The sequence below is a fragment of the Zootermopsis nevadensis genome, unplaced genomic scaffold (assembly GCF_977971745.1).
Source record: "Zootermopsis nevadensis isolate Lab colony 2312 unplaced genomic scaffold, Znev_1.0 Znev_ptg000007l, whole genome shotgun sequence".
Classification (NCBI taxonomy): domain Eukaryota; kingdom Metazoa; phylum Arthropoda; class Insecta; order Blattodea; family Termopsidae; genus Zootermopsis; species Zootermopsis nevadensis.
In genome coordinates this window covers 9,637,841-9,657,919 of record NW_028259139.1, presented here as the reverse complement: position 1 = coordinate 9,657,919, position 20,079 = coordinate 9,637,841, and the positions used below count along the sequence as shown (strand labels likewise).

Below are 20,079 nucleotides of genomic sequence, written 5' to 3'. Positions count from 1 at the left end.
TAAATCGTAGTACGTAATAGTCTTGTCTGAAGCAGTCGGGCGAACGCAGACTCTATGTAAGAGGTGGGCGGGGGGGGGGATATAAGAGGGTAGAAACTCCTACCACTGCAAGGTTTTGGAGGATGATAGAGCGAGAAGCAACAGGAGCTAGCCTAGCTTCTCCCCCACTCCACACCCCCAATCAGGTTTTTGGGAGGAGGGGGTTTTGCAATGATGTGCGCGTGCCCACTAGTGCTTCGACGACGTAGAACGAAACTTGAGGGCGGAAGGACTGTTCGCGCTGTGTAAGACAAGCTGCACAGTGTCATTGTTATACTTGTCTGCACTCGGTGTAGTTGCGTGAAGTGTAACTTGGCTTGCATCGAGACGAGGAGTTGAAACGGGAGTAAACTGTAAAGAAAGAAGTTGCCTCGTGGATAAGCAGACTGCCACTGGTTAGACACGGAGATTCACGGGTGAGTAACTTGATCCCCAATTATTTTAATATATCACGCCTCATTGGGTTTGGGTTGTTTTCGCTAAAGTTTAACACTGTTAGAATCAGTAACTCAAATGTTCATTGAGATTTAGTCAGCCAGGTTTTCACGTTGGTGAATAAGAAGATGACTTGCCTTTTAGGTTGTTAAGCTATGTAGTTCTGTAGTATTTTACAGATGTTTTAGAGATACTTTCTTCTCTCTAATGATGCCGGCAGTAAGTACCTCTGAAACTGCCGGACAACTACTACGAGACTACATGATGGAAAACACCCAAAAGACAGTCATCTTCAGACGAAAGACGATTAACAGAATGTAAACTTAACGCTGTTAATTTCAGTGGTAACTTTATCACTTGCTTTAATATTTAATAATATTCAGTTTTTCCCATGGTATGCATTTGTGAAGACCATATAAGGTGAATTTGAACTGAAGCTTGTCTAAACGTTTAAAAATTCAGCCCGTGCAGTATAAAGATCAACTGGTTAATGCTGTTCAAGTACGTAATCGCCTGTTTACTACGAGAATTATGCAAAACCCATACTCTCTGGACAAAACGTAGTGATAGTTGTTCTTGATAAAGGAAGTGGTTCATATAGTTACCACTGGAATTTAAAGCATTAAACCTCTTCGATTTTCAGTGTGATAAGTAGGATGATATAAAGTGACACATTGAGGTTATGTCCGCGGAGGGTAATTCAGTGGTTTTGCACTAGGTTCCGCTGATAAATGGCAGTTCATAAATGGAAACATATATTATATTTTATTTAAATATTTATAATCATACATTTAAATAATTTCAGAAATTAAATTGTGTTGATTAGGTTGTACGTAGGTTAATTACCATTATGAAAAACTTTGTGTTTTAAACAATTGAATGCTGTTTCATATGTTTGTGTTAGTCAACATGGAACTTCTTCATATTACACAGTCCCAAAATTTACTTAATATAAATATAAATATCATGTTTATAATACATATTATATTATAATTACAATATTGAGGTTATAATTACTTAATTACAACTTATATTAAACTATCGTCCGACCTGCTGTAGACGCATTTATGATAAACAAGTCGAAAAAAATTGCTGATTTACAACCGTTTATCTGATTTGCATATAATTGCGTTTAAAAATAACGTTCAACAATGAACACAGGCTGCATTGTTGTAAACGGCGTAATATGTTACACAAACAATTGACTAAATAGCAACAGAAGATAAAAAAATGCCGTCAAACCGCGTATTAGTCGGTGTGGCAGGAGTCCAGTGTTGCCACTAGCCACGGATAATTAAAATTTCCCTATCACACAAAATATTTTGCTTTAAACTTTAGTTCCCGTGACTTTTGGGACATCCCTTATAACAAGGGCTTTTACTTTTAGGCGTGTACATGTAGTAGGTGTTTTGACTTTCCATTCTTATCAGACACCGACAAACTCGAAATGAAAAAGTGAAAAAATAATATTATATTTCCCAGTCGATTCTAAGCTTTCAGATGAATCTATTTCATAAGCAAGAATCATTATAGGGTAATGCAAACTTTAATCAATATTACACGAATAAATTAAAATCTTCGAGAGGTAGCAATTAATAGGAGGTACGTGTTTTCAAATTATGCATTTCTAGCGGAAAGTGGCAATAAGTGTCGCATTATTTAAAACTCGTTGGGTATTTAGTAAAATTAAATTACATAAATATCAGATCAAAAACTTAAACGCATTGTTACAGTGCTTGAGAAATTGTTAAAATGATCTTGATTTATCTCCCGCTATTTCTGAGAGAATTTTTTTTTACTATACGTACCATAGTATTCTGCTTCTAACGTCTGCTCTGGTTATGAAAACTGAAGTCAGATTTACCTGACACAATTCAGAGTTTAATTCACATTCCAAGGAAACTTTGTTATACTCTTTACGTCTTCTAAGCTGAAAGAACTTATATGATGTCTAAATTCGCTGACAGCAGTATTCGTAGAATATTCATCGTCTCTGAAATTCATAGCCATCATATGTTTGTACAAACTAATTTTTCATATCAGATATGCGATCTAAAATAATTCTAAGACGTCTTCCTACATATTGATGTGATTAATAAACTACTTCAAAGCGTGGATTTCAAAAGTTTCCGACGATGGTGTAATTTGAGTCTTTGGCCAGTTTCAGTCGTCTGTCATTTTTAAAAAAAATCACAATGTTTTGCAAGGTTAACACCATTTCATCCTGACATGGATGCATACATAAAATACATTCATTTATACATTCATTCATTAATTCATATATTAATTTATTTTTATTTTCACACATTATATAATGATCACATGTCACACAAGAAGGTAAAATGTCGATTTTTACACTCTGGAAAGAACGGCCACATTTTCATAATTTCCACGGAAGGTTAAAAATTAATTTTGTATAAATGTTTGGTGTTACGATTTGTAAGCGTGAACTCATTTCCCACGCTAATTCGTATGAATTATTTAGATTGCAGTTGTCCCAACCCGTCTATTAAAGGTAAAAATGCAAACGTGTTTCAATGAGCACTGTAGGCCACTTTTGACCGGCACAAAAAATTTAATTAATTTCTGGCTGGCTATTTAGCAACGCCTATTTAACTACATAGTTAATGTAGTATCAAGTGCCAGAATAATTTTATAAATAATTAATTGAGAAGAAGGTGTCATAAATGAAACGTGATTTATTTAAAGCAGCCATTAATTATTTTATTTCGTTTTAAAAGGTAAATTTTGTTTATGTGGCTTGTGAAACCATGTAGATGGAAACAAGTGTTTCGGTAGGACGTATCGCGTCCATATTTAGGGTAGAACTGAGGTTGGAGGCCATATCTTGTAAAATTACAAGACGTCAGAATCCAGAACTACATAATTGTAATCTCCACCGTTATTGAGAACCTAGAATAATAAAATGATGTGAGTTAGCTAAACTTTAAAGCAGAATTATGTAACTGAATGCGTATTCCTGCAGTTGCGTATAAAATGCTTCAAATATTTCTGTCTTCTGGGTTAACATCGACCAGACTACACAGCGCAACAACCCAGAAGACAGAAATCTTCATACTCACTGCAGATCTTACATAAAATGCTTTAACTTTTCTTGGATAATAAAGTTACTGAAAACGTAATGAATCTGAGATTCTACTTAACGGGAAACAGAACACTTTCCGACTGTAACAAACAACACTTGCAGTAGATATATCCAAATTAAATCCAAGAAGCCATAAAGTAACGAAACCGCACGATACAAAGCTGAAAGGAACTGGTGTATAAGAATCAAACTGAACATCGGTAATTTAATTATTTCGGCTGTTCACAGGTTGTTTTCGTTGCTTAAAATTACACGAAATAAAAAAATGGAAACACAGACAACTGGAAATATTTTATATTCTGCATTGGTAAGTCTTCTATTTGCTGTTAATTTACAATTATGTTTAAAATGTATTTCTTCATAAAAGTGTTGACGAATTAACTAACTCCAGGACACTGTAAAGAATATTTTGTTCCACGTAAGTGAAGTCAAGATGCAACAATCAGTTTTCTAAACTTCGTTAAGATATAATGGTAATCGCTGTTCACTTCAGTCGAATATCGCATGTTCTGTAGTGAATAATCACTTTCTGTGTTTGTCAACACGTGAGTCGGTCTCGACCGGGAGTGTGTGTGTTTGTGGGTGTGTAAATATTCACTCATCTGGATGTGACACGCCATCTGTCACACGATACATGCAGCTAACGATGGCTGAGTTCCAACTAGACCCCTTCTGTGCTCATATTCAACAAGAGGTCCTTTTTTAATATATCGCTTAATTTAGCAGGAAGAATAACTCAACTGTTGCAGGCAAAGTTCATAAAATCTTGCTGCTTTCTGAAATAGGTAAACATTTTAAGTCGGAACTACTGTTTACCTATGACTGACTAAGCAACTTTGTTTGTTTTACTGTAAAAAAAATAAAAATGAAATATTTCTCTGGCGATGCTAACATTTTTATGTTGTAAATTTTGAGTAAACTCACCATGTTTAACTTTCTATTAAAACATATATGAACAAACAAGAAATCCATAATCTCATGATAAATCTGTTTCGTAATCTTCTAAACTTACATTTAATAACGTTCATGCAACATACAGTATTTTATAAAGACAACCGTCTTCTGGGTTGTAGACGTTTACCGACGTCTCAGAGGTCCTAGCTGTTTCGATAATCAGGGTGATGAACATCGAGATGCCATTAAAAGCTTTTCCTATAACCCAAGTTGCGTCCGAGGGCGTCGTTACGCTTCCAAAAGACGCAACTGTACTGACTTTGGTTAACTATAGCACCCGGATTCCATTGAAAACCCTTCGCAGAGCATCGCGAGGCTATTCGTAGAAACATAGCTAAAAGCGAAACTGAGGAAAACGAAAGAAATGGGGAAAACAATTTATTTCCAGCAATAAAAAGCTAGTAAACGCGACTATAACAAGAATTAAAGGATATAAAATATTGTTAAATGTATAGTTTTATTAGATCATTTTTTAATTTGAGTAACATTAATTTTTGTGAATCAGAATCGTTTCCGGTGGCGAGCTTTGGTGTTGTCGGTGTTGGACCTGCAGTTTCTGCTACCAGGGAGTTAGTTAGTAAGTTAGTGGCTTTGTGGCATGTGCTATCTGTATTTTATATGACGACAGAATCGTACAGCAACACAAAACAATCGATAACTTAATGTTCAGCCACCAGACGAGAAATTAATGCGGGTAGTTACGTTCGAAAAACTCGATTGAAATCCATATACGTTCAATATTCTGTAAAAAAAATTTTATTCTTCCTTTTCGAATATGAAACTCTTACTCACTTCCAATTCCCCCTCTCCCCTCCCCCAGTGGCTTAACCGCTAATCAATGCTCTAAAAGCAGCTGTATTCGTAACATTCCACTGGCCCGGGGAGAGGCCTAAAGCCTCGAACACAAAGCTCTTATGCGTAATAAGTTTTAATGGCCGAAATGAGCGTTAATTCAAGCTAAGTTTCCTTCCCTGTTGCTTATGAAGCTCCTGCTAGGCGATTTAATTATGTATTCGGTTTACAAAATGTCGAGGAACTCCTTAGTATGTTACATATATAACATACAGAGTGCATTCAAAAGGTATATGCAAAGTTTAGTAACAAATTCTACACAGCAGAACAATGTATAAAGTTCATATGAACATGGGTCAGCAAACGCTTGCTTGTCGAGTTATATCCCGGCAAAGTACTCCGTATAGCAGCCATTTCAACTAATATTTCCAAAATTCGGTACTTATTTCTACAGAATAGCCAGGCTAGTGTATTAATACAATTTATTTGACTTTCGGACATTTTCCTATGCAACTATCAGTGTGTCTTTCTCAGTCCTATCTAAGCACTGGACCTATGTCTGTCTTGTATAAACAGTGAAACTGTGTCAATAGTCAACAGTGTCACTTACGCTGATAGTTGTATACCATAATGTCTGTAGGTCAAATACGATAATCACAGGGCTTAATGCCCTACATTAGTAACTACCAGAGAAATAATCGCTACATTTCATATTTTATCTGCCAATTTGGTATAAATTGATAGACGATTCGGAGGTGCTTGCTGACTCCATCATCAGGGCTTTATGATTAGAACCTATTATTACTTATTAAGAAGCCGCCATTATAATCCTCAAAGACGTTCTGTACCGGGTGTTACTAAGATGATGAAATTAAATCTGGATGAGTTGGCAAGAAATGTAGCACGCGTGGTAGAAATAAGTAAATTATGCAGAATTTTAGTTCTGAAAGATATGAAATATTATAATGGATACGATAAATATAGGGTGGTAAGTTGTGAATGTATTCGTCTGGCTAATGATAAAATAAATTTTTGGGATTTTGTAAACACTGTAGATAACCTCCTGTTTTCATTAAAATTAGGATATCCTTATTTTTTATTTTCTGAGCGTATTGTGCTTCTGTAGGCGAATTCTGCTTTACGGAAATTGATTAAGATAAGTATCTCTTTAAACCATTTCATAGAAGACGTATCTTTATGCTAGCGTGTTGAAAATTTTTCTGTTCTTGTCTGTTTGCAGGGGAGTAGCAATCAAATAGTCATTAGAAATAAAATTGCATTACTCAGATCCCATGCCCCTTAAACAGCATCGCTTTGAAATCGTAACTTAATGGATATAAATTCTTTTTTCTCGTTCCCTTACTCCAAATTGTACAATAATATAATGAATTTCAACTTAGCAATAAAGAAAGAAAACAGTACATGGTATCAATGTTACAGCTCCCCCTACATGAACCACATGTTCACATTAGCAATCAAATTGGAATGATTTCAATACTATTGTCTCATCCCACCATAGAACAGTGTAATGTAATGGCACATGTTGGATGTCAAAGCAGTGACCGGCCCTTGGTTGCTCTTGATGTAACAAAGACGAATGGCATTTTGATCATCATGGATACCCCTTTATGTGTCACGTTTCCTGCTTCTTTCTGTGCAAAGTAAACACAGATAGGCTTGTGTCTCACCTGTAAGCTTCGCGTGTATCTAATAAGTACGATACAGAACATTTGCCGGTTTTGACTATCATTAATATAACAGGATGTTTTCAGCATTGTAATTATTCAAAATTCGACTTTTGTTATTAACGAGATAGTCGACTAATAAACTATATACCTTAATAAATATATTCAACACAGTTTATTTCAAAGTTGATAGTTACAAAACTAGTCAAATTACAACAATTTATGGAGCAGTAAGCACCTCTGAAACGTCGGTAGACGTCTACCAGAGTACACTGTGCAACAAACCAGAAGACAGCAATTTTCAATAAAATTATATTTTGGTAAAAATAAACTTAAATATAAATCAATATTCCATTTTATTATATTACCGTCTCTTGTTTTGAAACAGTAATTCCAACCATATTCATTAAATCACTACCCAGACATCAGTAATCATCACCATGCTTAGAGCAGAAGTGGCACTTCACCGCCCTTAATTAGACGTCTTTTGAATGCGCGTCTCTGCGTGTGTGCTTTGCTTCTGTTATTATCACCCTTACAATGGTGGTGATGTTAGATTGGCTAAAGTCGATCCACGTGTATAGAGGACTCGTATACAGAGTGTTCCAAACGTCGTGAGGCAATGTTCATTTCTCGAGGACAGCCATTCTGAATACTCGAAGTAAAGGAGTATTTATTTGTGTTAAGTATTTCTTGGCTTTTGCATTATCTTTCATCTGTGTCCAAGCGTATTTCAAAGACGTCAGTTGAAATAAATTCGAATGAAACTTTCAAATATCAAAATTTATCAATTTTATGGCGATTACTGTACTTTGCTGTGAAGACTATTATAAAACTAGCTTGTCAGATTTTACGGGAATTAATATTTTCTTGTGTTGAACTGCAATTAAATTTATTGTGACTTTATCCTTTCGAATTGAATTGAATTGAAAATTTATATTTTTTAAAAAATTAAATTAAAAGTTAAAAAATTTCTTCACGGCCACTGAAGCCAGATTTCTGCCAAACGCAGACTCTTCTAGGCGCCACCACATCATCGTTTGCTACCAGAGTAGCTACCGTCATAACTCTAATTTTAACTTTTTTATTCCTGTCAGGAAGGGCGCGTGACGGACACTGGCTATTATATCAGAAGTAGATAATTAAATACTTTAGACGTTCAGGAAGTTTTTGCCAATAATAAAGTACGGTATGACTATATGTTAACGAGTTGTAACAAAAGCGAATGAAGGACGAGAGAAAGCCTAATATATCGGATATAGAGAACGGTATTCTATTGGCGTCTGTCATGCCGACAGGAAATTCGACCGTGAACAAAGAACGGTTGTTGGAATCATGCTACCCTAATGGAAGCTTTTAATAATGCTCATACTGGAGAAAGGCTCTTTAAATTATTCATAAATCATTCACCTCTTATCCTAAACTGATTCAAAGAAATCCACACACACACGGAATTCATTTACTTGGTGACAGTGGTATTTCACATAGGTATTACTAAAACGTAATTAATTCTGCTCATCAGTAGAACGCTATAATGAATAAATTTTGAGGTTACAGGAAATTTCATATACACAATGTCCCATATTAGCAAAGTAAATTTACTGAGATTATTTTTACTAGTAGAAGCAAATTTGAAAGTTTTTGATAACATATCGTTGAGTTTTCTTTCCTCTCTCCTTTTTTATGAATTAGCTTCATAAATTTAGTCAGATAATTTCGTTACAAATAACTTGTAGGCAGTCATAAGACATAAGAATACAAGTTAAAATCTACGGAATAAATTCAAGCACGCAAATATAGACGAGAGTAACGAATCTAAAAATGTTTATCACGAAATTAAAACCGGAACCTGGGGACGTATATCGTGTGTAATTCATAAAAATAATATATAAAATCTCTTTCTTACTATTTTAATGTCTTATGTGAAATGTGAAAATTAAAATTTTATTTATAAGAAATATAGCAAGTGTGCTTTTTCGTGAATATGGACGCAAAAAAAAATTCAGTTTTGTTATTTTACAATTTTTCTTTACGTATGTGACCATTGCAATTTTTAACGAATGTGACAACAATAATATCCTTTATGTTGTATTTCACAGTCGTTAAAAATTAATTGGTTTATATTACGTTTAGCTTAAAAAGTATTTTTTCTTTAAGGGTAATAACGTAAAGAAATAAATAGAACTGGATGTGCTCTGGAGTGATTAGAGGTTGAAAAAGTTAAATAACTTATAGCTTAATCATTTGTGCTAACCAGTTGGTTTTCGTAATTGGTGAAGCGTAGTGTTTTCTTTTCGGTACGGACTGAATTCTTAAATAATATTCAGTTGAGCTTCTTAATAGTTGTTTTCTCTACGTAATACTCCGTGAATCTAGTCTATGATCCACTTTAATATTAACTTCAGCACTCAGTGAATGTCATTAAACAATCTTTGACACGCCCAATTCTAGGCCACCCCATTACACCCACTGTCCAATTAGATAACTGGAATTTACAAAAAATATACTTTATTTAATGTGTTAGCGAAAGTGTATCGAATAAGTTCAATCAGTGTTTTGCATAATAGGAAATAACATCGAAAAAGCATTTAACGCGGTATAAATTACGCCTGTGGCTTGGCCCACAGGGCTTATAAAACACGTCCATTACCTCATAGTGTTTCACTTTTAAAACAAAATGGAAAATTCTCTGCAACTGTAAAAAGGTTGTAAAAAATGATGTTATAAATATAAATTAAAATACTTTCCTCTGAAATTATCACAGACGTGACTAAGTTTGTGAGGAACGAGAAAATCTAGATCAGATATTAAAATATTTCAGTGGATTTCGCGAACACTTATCATATCTTCCCAAACGAAACAATCCTTCATCTGAATCAAATTTGTTTTTGGTGTAATCTGTACATATAATTCTTCATGGTAAAAGAAAGTGAGCAAATAGGAACATTTATAGGGGTGAAAGTAAACATAATTTTTTTAACAAATAGCAGTTTTGTTAAAGAGATACGAAACAATATTATATGTCAATATTTTAAAAAAATTACGATCTTTGAAAGACATGTGCAAGAACAAATTACTTTGAATCTTTTTACAGTTTTTGTACTATACCAATTTCTTCCATATTTTATATAAGGTTTTCGTCATTACATAAGTATTTCTCAGGTTCTTGACGGTGCTTTTAAGAGGAATTGATAGCTCCTATTGTCTGTTTCTGGCTTCAGAATTATATGTGGACTGACTGTAAGAGAAGCAGCTCCAATATTTACGTATATTAGAAACTAAAGTACGCCATAAAGTTGCATTGTGTTTCGATACTCTGAGAAATACACAATGTAAAGGACGGAATATTTACTACGGTTAGATAAGTCGATCAATATAGTCATAGTATAGTGGGGGAGGTTGGATGTAAATTTGCATTTTATAGATAACACGTCGGATTTCATATGCTCCCAAAACACATCAGAAACTTTTGGTGGTGTAGCCCAAAAATTTATTACGAACCTGATCCGTCTGTTTTGTATTTGAAGGTATCTAGTCAGAAATTTGGTCAGGTCATTACTATACTGAATAAAAGCGTTCGTAATCTTATAACCTTTCATGCCGTGTAGTACTACCACTGGCAATAAATAATAAATAGTCAATAATTCTGGTTGAAATGGTTGTTTTATCCAGATTATTATAAAAGTGTTCTACTTGTAATCATTACATGCTAATTATTACTTGAAGTAGAGTCAATATAAGAAATTTATGTTTTTTTGTATATAATTTATGTACATTTACGTAGGATAAAAACACAAAACATTTAATGCTTATTTCAAAGAAAATTGTTAAATTTATTCTAACTTCTTAGAGCATGGTCTTTCTCGAAAACTTGGAAGTCGCTTGAATTGCCAATAAATTTACTGAATGTTATTGAACCCGAATATTTATTGCCTTGTTCGTAAGACCATGATACTGATTTCTATTTAGAACCCTTTTAATTGCGTCCACAACCACTCATCTTACACATTCTTCTACATTACGTTTTTCTGTGTTGTGATATCGTATAGTCTTGTAGAGGATAACCAAATTTTCTGATGAATCTACCACCTTTATCTTCAGGATAGGAGCGAAATATTCTCTGAAACTTATGTATACACAAACACGATTACATATCATCATAATCAAGAATTTCACAATCAATATTTTCATCGTAAAAAAATGGAATCTTTTACAAATGAATTTACGATATCTTACATGTACCTTGCTTTAATCACAACAAGAAATATTAGTAAAGTTTTTGAAATGAACTTCTTCACTTACAAAGGCGACTAAGGCAATAGTCAGCTTATAAATTAGAACTCGAATGTTACATGCATTCCCTTAGAATGTTACATCAGTTACAGTTTAATTTATGAATACCCTCACATAACAGATACAAATGAAAAGAAGCTATGATTATGAAGTCTTTTCTTGGGCATTTTTAACACATTAAGAAGCAGAGGAGTTTATTTTTTTTTCGTTGGCTGAGAAATGCACTGCTAATAAATCATTTGGGACTACAACATCATTCTACCTCTACCAATTTTGAACAGTAGTTATAATAGTATAGGTCTACGTCAGCGGGGAGTCTACGGTGGTAAAAAGATGGCTATCTTCAGGCACAGAGGTATATTATAGACTGAACTGAAATCCTGCAGCTTTATAATTCTTAAATATGGAACCATACTGCAAAGAAGCAAATAGTTGTGACAACAGACCGTTGTACACAATACACATTTGAATGACAAAAGGAAGTAAGGTATAAGGATGCTTTGCAATTAGATGTTCCTGAATAAAAGATAAGATCTTGTATAAATTCCCAGGATAATGCGGATATACTTACATAGTTCAGAATAAAACCGTTTTCTGGGTTGTGTATTAAACGTAGATTATATGTGAGATTAGTCAAATGTAACGCTGAAGCTAAATAAATTAATAAAGTATATACACTTAAGAAATTTAAATACTCATGAAATTCTCCACCTTCTACAGAGTCCTATTACTCACTGCAGTGCTTGCAATAACCAGATAAATCCAGTCAACAACCTCAGTCCTATTTTATTAAAATCAATTTTACCACCTACTCTTAGGTCTTTCAAGTGGCCTCGTCTCTTAACGTTTTCAGACCAAAGGTCCTTTCGGGTTTCTTCTAAATCACCTGAAACTAGTCCACATATTTAAATCTTATTCATTTGACTTTAATATTATTCCGATTTGTGCGTAGGATTTACACGTTGTCACCATTTGTTTTTAATTTTCTGCTATAAGTAACATCTAAAGAAGAAAAAAGGAACAAAATGTGTAAATCTAAGGGAAAACATTTATCTCAATGCGGGGTTAAATTAGAGTGAACAGGAGAAATTCTCTTTGGGTCTATACTGAAATATTGGCCTCTCTTAGACAATGGTGAATGACCAACATAATTGAGGTTTATAGTGCACAAAGGACCTGATATAAGTGAAGAATTCTTGCATGAATTCCATCCTTGGAGTCCTCTCGGTTTATTCACTCGCCCCTCTTTTTAAACTGTAATAGCTGAAATGACTGTGTCCCGCTTTGAAACGATGCAAGGAATTTTGTTCATTCCGGGGTCGCCGTGTATGCATAGTTACAGGCTCGGCTTAGTGACGAGTTGAGATACATATTTGAGGAGGGGTGACTGAGCTAGAAAGTCCCCCCAAAATACTCTTTGCATAAGATTAACTTCATATTCTCCCTCTATTGTATCATATTCGCAGGGCGTACCACCCTAGTGATACATTACTTGTACGATTTTAATTACATTTGAAGTAATAAATTATTTCATGATAAAAGAGTCTTTATTTAGAATCTGACAGTCGCTCAATTAGTAAAAAAATTGTCAACCTTTTATGGAACCCAATACTTCAGTACATTATTCACAAAATTGGGCCACTAAACATTATCCTTAGTCAGTTCTTAAAGAAACTGTGCATTCATTACTTGACGTTTTAAAATGGAATCTTGCTCCACTTTTGGCAAAGTTGCTTACATTGAACACTTTTACACCTGTTCAACACTTTAAGCAAATATAGTGTAGATAAGATTAGTGGGAAAATTAATGCGAACTCTTTAACATAAGTTTTAATCCTCTAATATATCTACTTCATTATCAACATATGTTTAACATAAATAATATAGCTTTTACAGAAATTTTAACCATGCAGGAAAAGCCACTGATAACTTCATGTTACACGAGTTTATCAATGTATATAAATTAATATCACTATTATTATCACCTACTGTTGATATCAACTGTTGACAAATTATTTATTTTACAGTTTCCATTCATTTAAATTTAAATTATACTTACGCACTTTCATACTTTAAAATATATTTTTGTAATCTAAATTTTAATCCTTGGTAATTGTATTTCCGCTTCTATAATTTCTCGTTGTATAAGACGTTGCTTTTTACGTCGAGGACCTAACACTCAAGTACCAATATAGATTAGTATTGCTTGCAGGGTTACACAAATATAGAATAAAAAATATGGTCCCGTGGCGGATTCATGTGAACACAGCAATTAATCTTCTGGTTCCATAAAATTTGAGGAATTATTATGAGCTTCTAAAAGCAATCTCTTCTCCATGGATTACGTTAGTTATAAAATGATTCTCTCTTTTGATTTTAAATACAAAGCAAGTTTTTGAAAGGCATTAATTATTCAGTTGATACAGACACAAAGTAATGATTTCTCATCCTTTAATAATACGCGGGGTCCGCAGGACCCGCTTGGTCGCTGGGACCGTGGGTTCGAATCCCACTCAAGCCATGGATGTTTGCCCGCGTTTTTCTGTGTTGTGTACAGGTAGAGGCCTTGCAACGGGCCGATCCCTCGTCCAAGGAGTTCTACCGAATGTCTGTAGATCAATCCAACGAAAAGTTGTGACCCGCAGTGCTCTGGCACTTGAAGAACGGGTCGTTCCCAGTATCCCAGTTAATAATACGCAAATACTTGGTTAATTTACTATGCAGTGATAATTAGACAATTTGGAATGATGTACCCAGTTAACTAATGAAGTCAGTTTGATACTCTTTCCAATTTAAACAACGATTTAAGTATTAACATTATGATGTTGTAGTTAAAAGTTTTTACTTGCAGAATACAGGCATTGATGGGATTATAATATTAGAATGGATCATGAAGAAATAGGATATGACGATTTGAACAGGATTCATGTGCATCAGATTAGAGACTGGTATTTTCAGAACACGGTAATAAATTTCCGGATTCTGTAAATTGCAGATAAGTATTTGATCATGTAGGGTTTGAGGTTTTCACGGAGGTGTGTCTGAAGATGGCTGTCTTCTGGGTTGTGTGTCATGTAGTCTGGTAGAAGTTTAACGACGTTTCAGGGCGATGATAGATACAACAAGGACCTCTGAAACGTCGGCAAACTTCTACCAGATTACACGGCACAACAATGCAGAAGAGAGACATCTTCAATTTTTTGACTAGCTGAATAACTGTTACATCTTCAAGGAGAACTCTGATTCATGGCTGTGAAGCTCTTAGTCAATTTCTAGAAAATTCGTACGTCATTGCACACAATGAATGTTAAACGTGCATGGTTAGTTATATTTCTTTATCCTTAAAGTGTTTAGATTTATTGAATATTTTTAAAGGATTTTTTTTCAAAGCTCTTTGATAAATTCTTGTATTTAAAATTTATTAAAATGTTCTTTTCTTATCGTTTCACCAGCAACTTCCATTCATATGATAATAATCCCCCTTCCTTCAAACACTATTAAGTCAGAACGTTCTGGTCGCCAGTGACGTAATCAGAGATCTCAGTCGACTGAATAAATATGCCTCTTTTAAAAATTATTTCCTTCTTTTAGAAGAAAAGTAACTTATATCTATTATATGATCAGCCTCTGTCTATATAAGTCTTGAATTGACTTACATAATTGTTCATCGCCATAAAAGCTTTTTGTTTTTTTTATGATTTTAAACAAAATTAAACCTTTATTTATGGGTTCAAATTTTGTACCGAACTTGGATAAGCGTGTTTTAAAATTGTGTTACACAGAAGTTAAAGTTTATAGAGAAAAGAAATTCAATAGCCTTTATTTAATGAAATCCTCATCAAACAAATTTTGAACCAAACAAAGGCAGCAAATTTCCTTAATAGCCAAGCTACTACTCTCTTGTGATGTCGACTGTGTTCCATGGAGTTTATGGGGATAATCTATAGTCGTTGAATTAACGCTCTAAGGAAATAGATACTTAAAAATATAGTATAAGATTAGCTAAGATTGTATTAAATGGTTTTTTTTTACTTTTTATATAGTCTATATTTTGTTAAAACTCCTCGGAAGTTGATTCTAGTTCAGTATTCAGGTGAGAGGAGGACAAAAATCTAATCTGTTAACCCCGTGCAAAAGCCTGGTCAAACTTGATTCCTGATTACGGAATTAGAACAAAATTTTGAAAGTTTGTGGCATTAATAAGATATAGACAAGGAGAAAAGACAAGAAAAACAATTTAACACAATACCGTCACAGAGATTTGAAGTTCAGTAACTAAAATATTTGCAAAAATTGGAATCCATAGTAACAGATCTAAGTTAAACCATTTTCATTACTAAATTAATAACAGATTTGATTTTGCAAAATGTCTGTAACTAATAAGTTTATAATGTTTTATCTTATCGTGTCATTTCTAAATTCTGACGTTTAAAGTTCAGGAAACTATAATTGCAACCTGTTGTGAAACTTTGCCTCTTGTTTGAAGTTACCAACACAGTTTCAGGGTGCCTGAAAACTGAGGTCTGAGGAGAATATTTGGACCAAAGAGGAGGGGAAGTTAATATTAGCATCGATCTTAAAGCTAGTGTGGAATGGATAGAAGGATATCGGTTCCTTGTGAGCACAGTAATAAAACCTTGTGTTACGTAAGACCGGGACATTTCTTAAAGTAATTTTTTTTAATATTTATAATCTATTTTATCTCAATTTTTAATTTGTAGGAAAAATATTTCTGAATAACTTATCCACTTTAACCTATGATACGTCTCATATTAGATCAGCATAAAGAACTTAATGCAATTATTTCTTAGCCGTAGAGGCTCGTGATATGAAATATCTGTGACTATATTCGTGCGTTCTGACAACCATATCTTACCCTTTCCCTTACAAGCCCTTCGTCAAGACACGAGTTTTGAATTTGATGCAAAATATAAACAACCATTGTGAATGTGTGTGTGATTTTAAAATTCAGCGTAATACCGTAATTTAAAACATATTGTTTCTCGTTGATAATATATAAACTACTCTTCAAATTCCTCCCAACATTCAATTTCTTTGATCCTAATGTATCAAAATAAATTTAACTGCTGGTAAAAATTAACCGTATGTCCAAGTGGAACCGCATTGCTTTATACAAGTGGTTTCATTATTATAATGGGGGCTCCGAGGTTGGAAATTTGGCGGCTTTGGGGGTGGAAGGGGGTAAACAGAGTCATTATTCTTGTGTTGTTACTGTGCTGGCATGATTAGGGTGGATGGCTGCTGTAAAACTCCGTATTGTCCATCGCAATTGAACACTGTAGTGTTAGCTGCTGGCTGTAGCGAAGTTGCAGTGGGTATAAGTGCCATCTGCAGAACAGAACTCCACCACTTGAACAGACCGTATTTATGAGGCAGTGTAGAATGTAACTGAACGAGTGGAATCACAAATCTGCCATGAATTATAATTGTTGCGGGATGAACTATACCAATGACCGCTCTGGTTCATAAACATGTTCCTTTGTTCATATCGGATGACCCAAAAAATATGAGGGCTGTTGTAAAATGTAATAATAAACGGTTTAACATATTTGAATTAAATTCACGTAAGTTGTGAGTAACACAACTTAGTTTTTGTACAGAAAGTTTTAATTATGGATGTATTATAGATAAAATATTTTAATTTCAAATTTCTAAAATATTAATTTTAATCGAAATTAATGTTGAACGAGATCTGAGTTTTCTTCGACTACGTCTCGAATCCGTCTTTTCTATAGGTCGATGGCCGATCGGATATTTTGTGACGCAAGAGGATACACTTGAAAAGTCAGTGTACAAAGAACCGCACAGAACCGTTTCAGACTAGAACAGATACCTGAATATATTTGTCACTCAGTTAGTCAAGATCCATTGTAATATTATCTTTCCTTCATATTTTTGGAATAAACTTGTTTGTGAGATTTGAGGTTCTTATTACGATGAATGTGTATTTTTTCCGACACGTTGCGCAGTGTAATCTGGTAGATATTAATGTTTCAGAGAAGCTCACTGCTTCCTTCATCAGGAATATGATGCTCAATTATTTTATTTCCTATCAAGCTTTTAAAATTATAAGATTTTTACTCGATTCATTTCCACACAATACAAACAGAGATAATTTTTCGGTACTTGTAAAATAACCCGCCATATTAGAATATAAGTAGCCTCTATTGGCGATAACGAAATTAGCGATGGGTCGGTAATGGATGATAATTTTTCCAAAATTAAAAATGTGACTTCATACATTTAATAAGCGAACAAAACGAAATTAGCATTAACAAAAAATGCGAAATTTTATTAATATCAGGGTTAAAAATTACGTGTTGTTACATTTTTACAAGCCGAACATAAATTCACTGTCACGATTATGAAGTTTAATTTTTAGTCTTTATACCCATTTTCTCTCTTGGTCTGTAGGGAGTGGATTTTAAAGAAAAATACGAATATTTTATAGCCGGAAATATATTTCTAACTTCAAATTCAAATCTTGTTATTGTTACTATGTGTCTGTGGAACTGGGGCCCTTAAAAGTCCCATTGTCCATCCCCAGATGTTACATGAGTGAGGTTGGAGCATCGATAGAATAATACTGGTAGGGGAAAATCTAAGAAGTCTGATAAAAATCTCTCCTAGTGCCAATTTTTCCACTATAATTCCCCATATGGACTACCCTGAGAGCGACGCCGGGACATCAGCAATTGTGATTAATTTGTCATCCAAATTTGTGCTCAGGAATATACTGATTAGACCTCATCACTCATTACTCGGTTGATGTATTCAAGAACGTTTTGGTTGACTTGATCCCTACTACAGACGTCCTGCTGGGCTGTTAGAAGCCAAATGAACCATTGATCAGAAGAGGTCTTGTCAGCAAGTAGGATAGAAAATTACCATCGTAATTTGTCCCAGCATTTGTAGCGTTTTCGAAAACATATATTCATTAGCGGTGCTGTAAACAGTGGTAACAAATAACGTCTAAATTACAGTGAATAGTAGTGGTAATTCCAACCTATTCTGTAGTTGTGTCGTCTGTTTTAAGGGTCGTGAGAGGCTTCCCCTCACCCCTTCACTTGCCTCTGAACATCACTAACGTGTGTGTGTGTGTGACGCAGTGTGACGATACAAAATTGTTTATGAAATAGCCGTTCACTATTTGTGTGTGCGTCGTTGAAAAACACGTATTCAAATGCGACATTGGGAACTATTAATTAAGGAAAAATTTCGAATTCTGAAACAGTGTACTGGCTTGTTTTTATTATAACTGTCGTCGATAAAAAAGTGGCTTTTAGTGGACAAGGTTCATTATACAAAATAGTTTAAAGGCATTTGCAACATAATACGTGTATCAGTAAACAATATTATTAACACAATGAGATAGAGAAATCTTGGATGTACGAGACCTATGAGTAAATGGGTGGATAATATTAAAATAAATCTTATTTGTTTATAGTTTACTTAACTACGTTTACAGTAGATCAGAAGGCGTCGAATAATAGGATGTTAGTGAATAGTGAATTGTAAAGAACGTGGAATAAAACATTAATAGTCATATTTAACGTACTATTCAAACATTTATCTGGAAGGACTGAGGAAATCCTCAGTCAGCTTTTTGGGTGTACGGGAAAGGATTATCCTAGGACCTCCTGAAAACCAAAATGGATGTTAGAAAGGCCTTGGGGTAGGCACTTGTGAAGAAGGTGATGAACTTTAGGTATTACAGAAAATGGAATTTTTTTGACTTTATGAATAGCTGTTAGCTTTTCTAAATGAGAAGTTTGATAAATACATTTATATAGGAAAGAAGAAAAATACCTCTATACTACCTTTACTTGAAGTCACAAGTGTCTTGTCTATTTTTTGAAAGAAACGGGGTGTTCGCAACTATCATTCAGCTGTGCTACTGAAGACAATTTGTTTCCAGATGTAAGACTTGCAGAATCCTACTGCGAGACACGTGATGTAGCGACTTGACACAGACCTCTCGCCTTTCGTATTCTTCGTGAATGAAAAGACGTTTATTGGATCGAAAGTTTTGCGCGATTTTGGTATTCAACAGACTGAAACTGAAACATCGCTGTCCTCCCTTGAAATCTACGGTACATTTCAGTCACTGAACGCTCCAAGCTGCTTTCATATGTGTTCCGTTGAATGACACTTAATTCGACCGAATAAAGACGAAACCGCGTGTAATGTATTGATATTCAAAAGAATTTTCTTTTTGGCATGTTTAACTGAAGATAGCTGTTTTCTGGGTCGTTGCGCCGTGTAGTCTGGTACAAGTTTACCGACGTTTCGGAGATCCTTGCTGCCTTCATCAGCAGGGTGATGCAGGCAGTAAGCTTCTACCATACAATACGGTGCAACGACCCAGAAGACATCTTCGGGCTCACCACCGTAAAAATCTCAAATCCTAGAAAGTTTAACTGTCTATTCGCAATTCGACTTTTAATAAGCCAGTCGATACAGGGTTTTTAATTAACTTACAAACAGTGAATCGATATCCTTATAGTCATATGGGCTTCTGTGCCCTAACTTTCCTTAATATATAAATTAATACTCTTAATTATTTAAATTATGAATACGTTTCAAACAATATTTAACCCTCTGAAGCCGAAGCTAGTCTAGATAATATTTAAGAACAAATTTCATCATTACTATAATATAATTGTTAAAGGAGTTTAAGGATATAATCGCTGTTTACTCCGAAAATCATACGATATCCATAATGACAATGAGTTTTTGATTATTAAAATATTT

At 34.3% G+C, this 20,079-nt stretch overlaps 1 protein-coding gene across 1 annotated transcript in view; it reads left to right on the top strand.

Annotated features, from left to right (window-relative positions):
• The first annotated feature begins 230 nt into the window (after positions 1 to 230).
• The window catches only part of LOC110831532 (lachesin), a 165,780-nt gene continuing 145,931 nt past the window's right edge, over positions 231 to 20,079 (top strand). The window contains exon 1 of the mRNA XM_022067637.2: positions 231 to 455. The gene's annotated coding sequence lies outside the window, so the exon portion shown is untranslated. The remainder of the gene's footprint in view (positions 456 to 20,079) is intronic.